This window comes from Daktulosphaira vitifoliae, unplaced genomic scaffold (genome assembly GCF_025091365.1).
Source record: "Daktulosphaira vitifoliae isolate Bord-2020 unplaced genomic scaffold, ASM2509136v1 Scaffold_1, whole genome shotgun sequence".
Taxonomy (NCBI): Eukaryota; Metazoa; Arthropoda; class Insecta; order Hemiptera; family Phylloxeridae; genus Daktulosphaira; species Daktulosphaira vitifoliae.
Genome location: NW_026099572.1, coordinates 18,058,875 through 18,067,737, shown reverse-complemented (window position 1 = coordinate 18,067,737; position 8,863 = coordinate 18,058,875). Strand labels below are relative to the sequence as shown.

Below are 8,863 nucleotides of genomic sequence, written 5' to 3'. Positions count from 1 at the left end.
TTGTATACAAAGAATTTTGCATATATAAATTTAATTTATTTGTTTCTCTTTAAAATATATACATTTAACTAATTGTTATTTTATAGATAATTGATAAATTTGATAAATTAAATGTTCCAAGTGATAAAAAAAATTGTCCATTCTTTTGTACTTGTCTAACTTAGATTTTAAGTCATCGCTATGTTGAAATATTTCAGTATTTTAATATGTTGTAAGGTATTAAAAAAATGTGTGAAAATTATTAAAACAATAGCTTTGACACCATAATTTACTACATTATGTTAAAATCTGATAACATGCTTAAAAATATGTTATTTACTTTCATGACACTTAAATATACGTAATACATATATTTTACGTAAATAGTGATTCTACAAGTTCCTGACCATAATCCAAAAATTCTATTTTTTAAATCCTCCTAAAATTTTCTATATAATGACATTAATTTTAAACTTATAAGTTGAAATATATAATTTTTAATATGCCAATGCAGTTTAAATTAATTTCTTAAAAACACTTTCAAAGTTTTTATACAAAAATCGTACTTTTTTCTAACTTTAATGTCAGTTTTCATCACGATGACAAGTTGTGAGGACAAATTAATTTTTTTAAATTAAAGTACATTATATAAGATTTCATTTAAGAAATATATAAACAAGTTTCAGTATTTGCGGAACATTCTTAAATGTTAGCTTGAAAAAGTTCTTTTTTCTAGACGTTTGTTTAAAGTTTTATCTCCTCCTGTATAAAGGGGAATGTATCGATTAAAAAAAATTTATTGATCCACATATTTTCAAAAAATTATAGATATATAAAATTAATATTATAAAATATTTAATCGAAAATTTTAACAAAAATAGCTTATTTTTTAACTACGGCGGCCATCTGCACGTGGAAAATAAGTTATGTAGATTTTTATACGTTTGTAGTACGTCACATAACCTTTAATCTAAAATATCTTTAAAAGACGCAGTATTTCATGAACGTTTTCAAAAGTTAACTTTTGAATTAAAAAAACATATGTTAAGATGGGTAGGTTAATAATGAATTTTTTAACAAATAAAAATCAGACGAAAAGGTATTAAAGGTTATAAATATCTAAGGTATTTATATAAAAAAAATTATTTTAATTTATTAACTTTTTAAAAATATACGTTTAAAGTAAAAGATTTTTTTAAAAAGTTGAGATTTACTTATTGAATCAAAGAGTTTTCAGATGATGTCCACCAAAGCGCTGTCTTTAAGGGAATATAAAGTTATACATTTATATGAAAGTGTTCAATATATACCTTTATAATCTCCAATTCCCCTAGAAACAGCGTTTTTGCAGAAAACATCTGAAACGTTTTTGACTCAACAAGCAGTTACCACTTAAAAGAATGATTTTCAACGACCTGAGATTGTAATTATGAATAAATATTACGATCATTTTTTAGCTAGCTTAACTAATTATAAAAAAACTATTTTATAAATAGAAGTCGGTGTAAGTAAAATGAGTTATAACTTAATAAGTATTGTCAGACTAATTTTAAAGAATTAAAACTACTATTTATAAAATAAAATTACGTATAATAATTATAAATGAGTTTACACAAGTTTTTTCAAATGAAAATGTTGAAAATAGATTAGGGAAAAAACGTAACATTTTAGAAATAAATAAAAGTTCATACATGAAAAACTTAAAACATTTTTGTAGTAATATACTACATTTTATTCTACTAAAATAATTATATTCTTATAAATATTCTATATTGAAAATGGTGAAGAAATATTTTTTACTTATGTCAATAATTTTTTGGTATTTGTCTGAGGTATTAACCCAGACAAGTCTTCAAGAAATCAATAAAGAACATTTCAAATCATACTTAATTTCTTCTTTAGATCATATTTGTAAACAATCTGGATGGAAAACAATGGAACACTTACAATTTCAACAATTTAGTTGTACAATTAACACGTCCTGTATAACTAAAGACTCTGCCAATGAAAATAATTATTTAGAAAAAATTTCATGCTTAACTCATCTACTAAATTGTGAATACACTGTTGTAATGGAAAAATTGAATGTTATGTTAGGCGTGATTTTAGATAAATGCCAAGAGGAAAAATATAACAATCGAATCGATCAATTAGGACACTGTTTAAATCGAATACATGGCATTTTTAAAAGCTCAATAACGACGTTTTCGAAAATGTTAGATGCGGCAAGGTACATTAACCAAATAGATTTAAGAATAATAAGCTTATCTTTAATCAATCCAAAATGCATTGAATATGAAATTGAATTGTTTTACAATAATGCAACTAAGATAGTTCAGCAGTATTCTAACATTAATCTATATTTTTTTGATTATTATGAGGAAATTATTGAATTTCACAAAGAAGCCGAAAGGATTATATTTAATCTCTATAAAAATAGAAATGTTTGTGGTCCAAATCATGTAAGCAATATTCCAACAGATTTAGTAACTGTATTCAATATAAATCAAATGAATAAATCAGTAGATAATTCTATTGATTATGTCAATAATATTTATATTGAAGTCAGTTCTTACATGACTCAAGTAATTGAAGATAATTTTTTAAATCTTGGCTTTGAACAACTAATTGGAACTAATTCATTCAAGTAATTTTTTTTAAATATTGAGTTTAACTAATACTATATAGAATGTTTCTTTAACTATGCGCGCATGAAATATTTTCAAAAATATTAATGCTAAATATTATTTTATTTTTTTAACAATAATGATTTTTTTGAGCTACATTGAACTAAACATATATATTCTGCTATCGTACCTTGAATTATGAAAATTGTTACCGTGATATAATATTATTAAGAATTAGTAGTCTTTACCAATAAAAGAAATCATAATGTTAGTTTTATAAAATTAGTACGGTATTTTTATGATCACCCCTGTAACCTTCTATTGCTTACTCTCTCCCCAGTGGCGTACCGTGGATTTTAGTACTGCGAGTTTGTCTCACTTATGAGAGGCCACTGTGCATTAGCGTTCAGAACGTTGGGGGGTGGGTTGTCCACCCCCGTACATATTAGTCAGTTGGCAAATTTTCTATCCTAAGTGACCTTTTATTTGGTGAAATGTTCATGAACACTGGTAAACTAACTTATAGTCGGTAGTTTTTTAAACTAACACCCTACCATATTGGGAAGGCTAGAAACGCACCTGCCACTGTGTAGAATCTTTAACCAACTATGTATTACTTAGTCACTCGCTGTGCTCGCAATTTACCTCAATTATATCACACTTTGATACCAACACTCATATAACTTAATAACATAAGTTATAACTAATAATTATTAAATAAAATTTAAAACTAACTTTAGGTTAGGCATAAAGGTAATAATATTATTTTTATTTGTTACATTTAAATTGATATTCAATTAAAAAAATTACTAGAAATATTTAATTAATTTATGTAAATATATAAATGAAGAGTGAATGTGTCAAACGTTCTATGTGCCAAAAAATTGAAAAATTGTTTTATTTCTGATTTATGTTCTATGAGCCAAAGGTCACAATCTTGTATGTGTTTCAAGTATCAATAAAATTTTTTACTTGTACAAAATTGCGTTCATAGATTGTATTTGTTCTGTGAGACATGCCCTTTGTTACCTGTACGTTCTAAGTGCCTTGGGCGAATATAATAGTTTGACGATTACAATATTATAATATAGTCCGTTATATTTCAAAATAACTAATACTGGTGTTGTTGTATTCGTTAAGTTTTCTTTTTCATTTGTTTAATTGTGTTATTATGGATACTGAAAGTATACATATTTTACGAAGTGGTAAAAAAAGAAGAAATGATCAGACTAAAAAAAGAATTAGTGGAAAATCGTATGCGACCAGGAAAAGCAATAATACAATTCAGGAAAGCGTCAACTTAGTTGTTATAACTTTGGAATACATCTCGGTGATAGCAATACAGCCTTTATGTATATGTAGGATGAAAGTATTACTTCTCGTGAAAGCTCAGAAATCGCTTCTTGTCTTTTTCAAGTTATTAACAAAAACGAAAATACGATAAATCGCAAAAAACTAATTATATGGTCAGACAACTGTGCTGGCCAAAATAAAAATAAAACGTTAGTAGTTTTGATGTTATATTTAATAAATATGGGGATATTTGATGAGATTATACAAAAATTTTTGATAAGTGGCCACTCTCTCTTGGCTTGTGATCGTGATTTCGCTATTATCGAAAAGAGACGTAGAGTTTTTCAAAATTTCACTCCTTCTGATTTACAAGAAATGGTTAGAGCAGCGAAGTTGATAAATCCATTTCGAGTTATTCCGATGGATGAAAACAACTTTTTTTCATTTAAAGACATTGCTAACAATTTTTTTAACACAACCAAGTTTCCAATGTTCGATGATTAAAGTTTCATTTTTAACTCCCAAAAAAATCTATTATAAAAAAACATTTTCAGATGAAGAACTTTGGAAAGATTTTAACGTTTTTAAAAGAAATGCTACTATAGACCAACTTAAAAATCAGACATTTATACCTATACCGAAACCCACATTGTCGTCAGAGAAGAAAAAAGATTTGTTGGCCATGATTCCTTTTTTACCTGATAAGCACAGAAACTTCTATAAAAATATAACGTCATGAATTAATTTCTTTTGCTATTTATTATGATGTTGCTATGTTCTAATTATGTTTAATCTAGAGTTTTTTTTTAATTATTATTAGGTTTGTTAATTTATTTTTCAATTTGTGATACTCAAGAAAGCTATTGATTTCTTTTCTTGTTACATTTTTATATGAAACAAAATTTTATTTTACGTTTTGAGATTTACTGACAATGTCATGTTAGATTAAGAGTATTTTTTATTTAAGTTTGAACATTTATTTTTCAATTTGTGATACTCAAAAAAAAAGTGTTTATTTTTTTACATATTTTATAAAAATATACATGAAGTCTTAATAAAATAAAGAATGATTTTCNAAAAATATATATGAAGTCTTAATAAAATAAAGAATGATTTTCTGTTATCTATAATAAAATATTGGTACTTGGAACGATAATATTATCACATTATTTGAAACTTGGAACTTTAAGATTATAATACTTGGCACTTGGAACTGTCATTAGCAAATTTTTAATTTATACTAATATGAAATGACAAAATAAAATAATAGAAATTTACGAGGCTATTAATATAGTATAACATATATTTTTATACAAAATTATAAGAAAATTTTTAATATGTGATGTTTTTTGTGTATTCTGAACAAATATTTTTTTGGCACATAGAACGTTTGACACATTCACTCTTCAAATATTTATTACCTATTTTAGTTTTTAAATTTATAGTTACAGTAAATTTATTTAATTTTAGTTTTCAATGACTGCTTTCACTTCCACAATAAGAAATTATTTTAAATTCTAATCCAATACAAAAATTATTCACACCTGAATTAAGTTTTATTTTTATCTTAATATACAAAAATAAAAGTAAGAGAGAGTAAGAGAAAATAAATATTGTAAAGCAAATAACTCTACAAAAATTTTCTGCGCTTTTTCAATAAAGCAAATGTATTTATAACATTATTAAATTCAATGTTATGTGCAATATTGTGCTCAATGCTCAATATAGCCAAATTTGATAGCCGGATTTCAGTCATAGTTGAGCTGAGATATGTTTTAAGAAGTTTAAGCCGGCTGAAATTTCTTATCGTGGTTGCACTTCTGACTGGAAGTGTATAAAATATTTTATACAAAATATTTAAATTTGGATATGAAGAAACCATGTCTCGAGATATCATGAACTTCAATACTTCATTTAATTTGAAAGGTTCAGAAAATTTTCTTTGATGTCTTCTTGTTGATCTATAAATTTCAAGCTAAAAGAAAATTGATCAATTCTTCCAATATCTATTGTCGAATCTACAATAATAATAATGTACTCTGCTTGTTTTACTTCATTTAATATTGTATGTAATGTTTCATCTGCCATACATTTAAGTATATCATTTTAAATTTTAGGACTCAAGTATGTCTCATTTTAGTTTGATTCAGACAAGTGTTTAGCTAGAACAGCATCATATTTTGATACAAGATTCACTATTTCAATAAAAAGACCTTTGCTTAGTGTTTCCTGGTTAATATCTTCTCTGTGCCCTCGGAAATGAAGTCCATTTGTTGATAGAAATAAATATAAGTCGATTAACCGTCTTAACACACTTCGACTAAATTCTGTTGGATATTTTCAATTTTAATTGAATTTTGTTGAATAGTGAAGTCTTTTAAGACTCTACTTTTTAAAATTAAATATTCATTTTCTGCTACTCTGTGATATTTGGATTTTTGATGATTAATCATTTTTTCATATCCTTCACAAAAATTAGAAACGTCTTGATTAAAATTAAACACCATTGATAACTATGTTGAGATACAGATCGGAACAAAAAACAAGGGAAACAAAACATTTTGTTAGCTTTAGAGGAATATACTAACCAATTTCTTTTACAAATCATTCCTGACATAACTTCTTTACTATAGAAATTTTTTTGCCGGACTCATTTTCTAGAAAAATATAATCGTTATTATTAAGACCTAGTTGACAAGGCCCTACTTCAACGAGAGTTCTAATGATGTGAGGTGTTAATGTAATGTCAATAAATAAATATGGGTCTAATGGGTTAAAAAAAAAAATTGATAACGTCTATCAATTAAATTGGAATACAAAACATTATCATGAGCAAGTACAATTTGTTTATTAATTTGAGAAGAATAATAACTGTCCATTTGGGGTACATTATCATTCAAATGTATTAAGTCTGTTGGTTCATATTTTAAATCTTCTTTTAATGTTTGAATCAATAATTCTTCTTTTACGAAAAGAACTGATGGTATAATGTCATGATTATTTATTTAAAAAATATAAATAATAAAAATAGTATGTAAATAAATAATTAAAAAATGTATATTTATGATCTAAAGATCATAAACATTTTACTACGATAAAATAGAGATGAAATGAAAAGTTATTTTTATTTGAAATATAATTACAGTAGTCAACACGTATTTCGTAACATTTATGGAACTATACGATTCCAAATATATTTTTTTTTTTTTGAGCTTATTTCAAATCTGTCTTTAGAATTTTCTCATCAGGTCTAGTTTTTGAGATATTTACAAATTTGTAAAAACGCAAAAATTAACGTATAACAGAGAATTAAAAATAGAGAAAAAATTGTTTTCTTCGTTTGACTCTTAGTATGTTTTTTATGATGTAAAAGTTTAATGCAAAATTTCAGACAAATGCGTCAAGTTTAGCCAATTATATAGTACTTTAAAGATGGCTTTGAAAAAAATAAAAAATAAAAATGTGCAACCATTGAATAGACAATTTTATGAGGATTTCTAAAATTTATTATTTTTTTATTTTTGTTGTGTAATTAGTAACTTAGAAAAGAGTTCAATTTTGTCAACTAGTGTTATTTTAATTTTGTGTGAAATTTCACTGATCGCTCTAGTATGTAAAAAATTTAAATTGTATAACTGGCATACCCAGCCATGGAGGTCTGTGCACGTCTATGGTCAATGTGTATTTAAATTTTTTTATTAGGTATCTAATGTACTTATATTTTAAATACAATCAATTTTTACCGATAAATAGTTCATTTTTGAAACTAAAATACTTACCAAGAGAAGGGAATGTAGGTTGATTATCTTCACTACAATTATACTCCAAAGGTGGTTCTTGACTGGTATTTGATTTCATAAATGACAGTATACTTTGATTGCCTTTAACTGTCTTTTCTTTTACTTTAATTAACCGTCTAGCTCCATCGGATAGTCTAATTTTTTTACTAAGCTTCCGTCATCAATATTTTACACAAGCCTAGCACAATACAGAACTCATTGTCACAATAATAAAATAAGAAATACGAAAAAATTGTTTACATTTTCATCTATATCGACCATGTCCCATGATATTTATTACATAAATTGAAAATTTATTTTAGTATTGCACTAATAATGCATTAAGAAATTCTATAACTACATTACTTTAATGAATTTGCGCCGGCCTTACGATTTCCTACGCATTATTTATACTTCAATACTCAGCCTTAACGTATTATTTATATATTATATTTATATTATTGTACATAGGTACATCATAATATAGTTAGAAATTTAAAATTATGTTTTTAAAGAAACATTTTTAAGCCTGAAAATAGTTTATAAATTATTATTATTATTTTTTTATTATTGTGTTATTATAGACAATATTAAAAATTTAAAAAACCCAGCACAGTGGGGTCGCGGCACAGTGGTGACGTGCCATAGTTGGATCAAGTATAATGATATCTGATAGTGATTAAAATCACTATCAAAATAAAATGCTTCGATGNAGTGATTAAAATCACTATCAAAAATAAACGCTTCGATGCAAATCTTTAGATAGTGTTTAATTTAAAAAAATTGGTGTATTATTCCAAAAGCTACATGATCTGTTAGTTCCTTATTAATATCCTGATTAAGATAAAGTATGTCGAATGAAAAAGGAATTATAAAAATATATTATTTTCAATAAAAAATTGTGTTGATCCATACACTTTTCAATAAGTTATAGCATTATAAAGTTAAAAATGTAAAAAATAAAATCGAGAATTTTCACACAAAAATAGCATTTGGTAGCCATTTTCACCATGAAGACAAGTCCAGAGGTCAAATTTTTTTTTTCCATAATAAAGTACATTCCATACATACAAATCTTTAATATAAGATATATAAAAAAGTGTCAGACCTTCCGGAACATATTCAAAAGTTAAGTTGAAAAAGTTAATTTTCTGTGAAAAAGTTGTCATTTTAAATCCCCCCCTG

The 8,863-nt window shown here is 25.4% G+C and overlaps 1 pseudogene; it reads right to left on the bottom strand.

The window, feature by feature from the left end:
* Positions 1 to 6,035: 6,035 nt before the first annotated feature.
* LOC126906117 (uncharacterized) lies at positions 6,036 to 7,757 on the bottom strand (annotated as a pseudogene).
* Between the last annotated feature and the right edge of the window lie 1,106 nt (positions 7,758 to 8,863).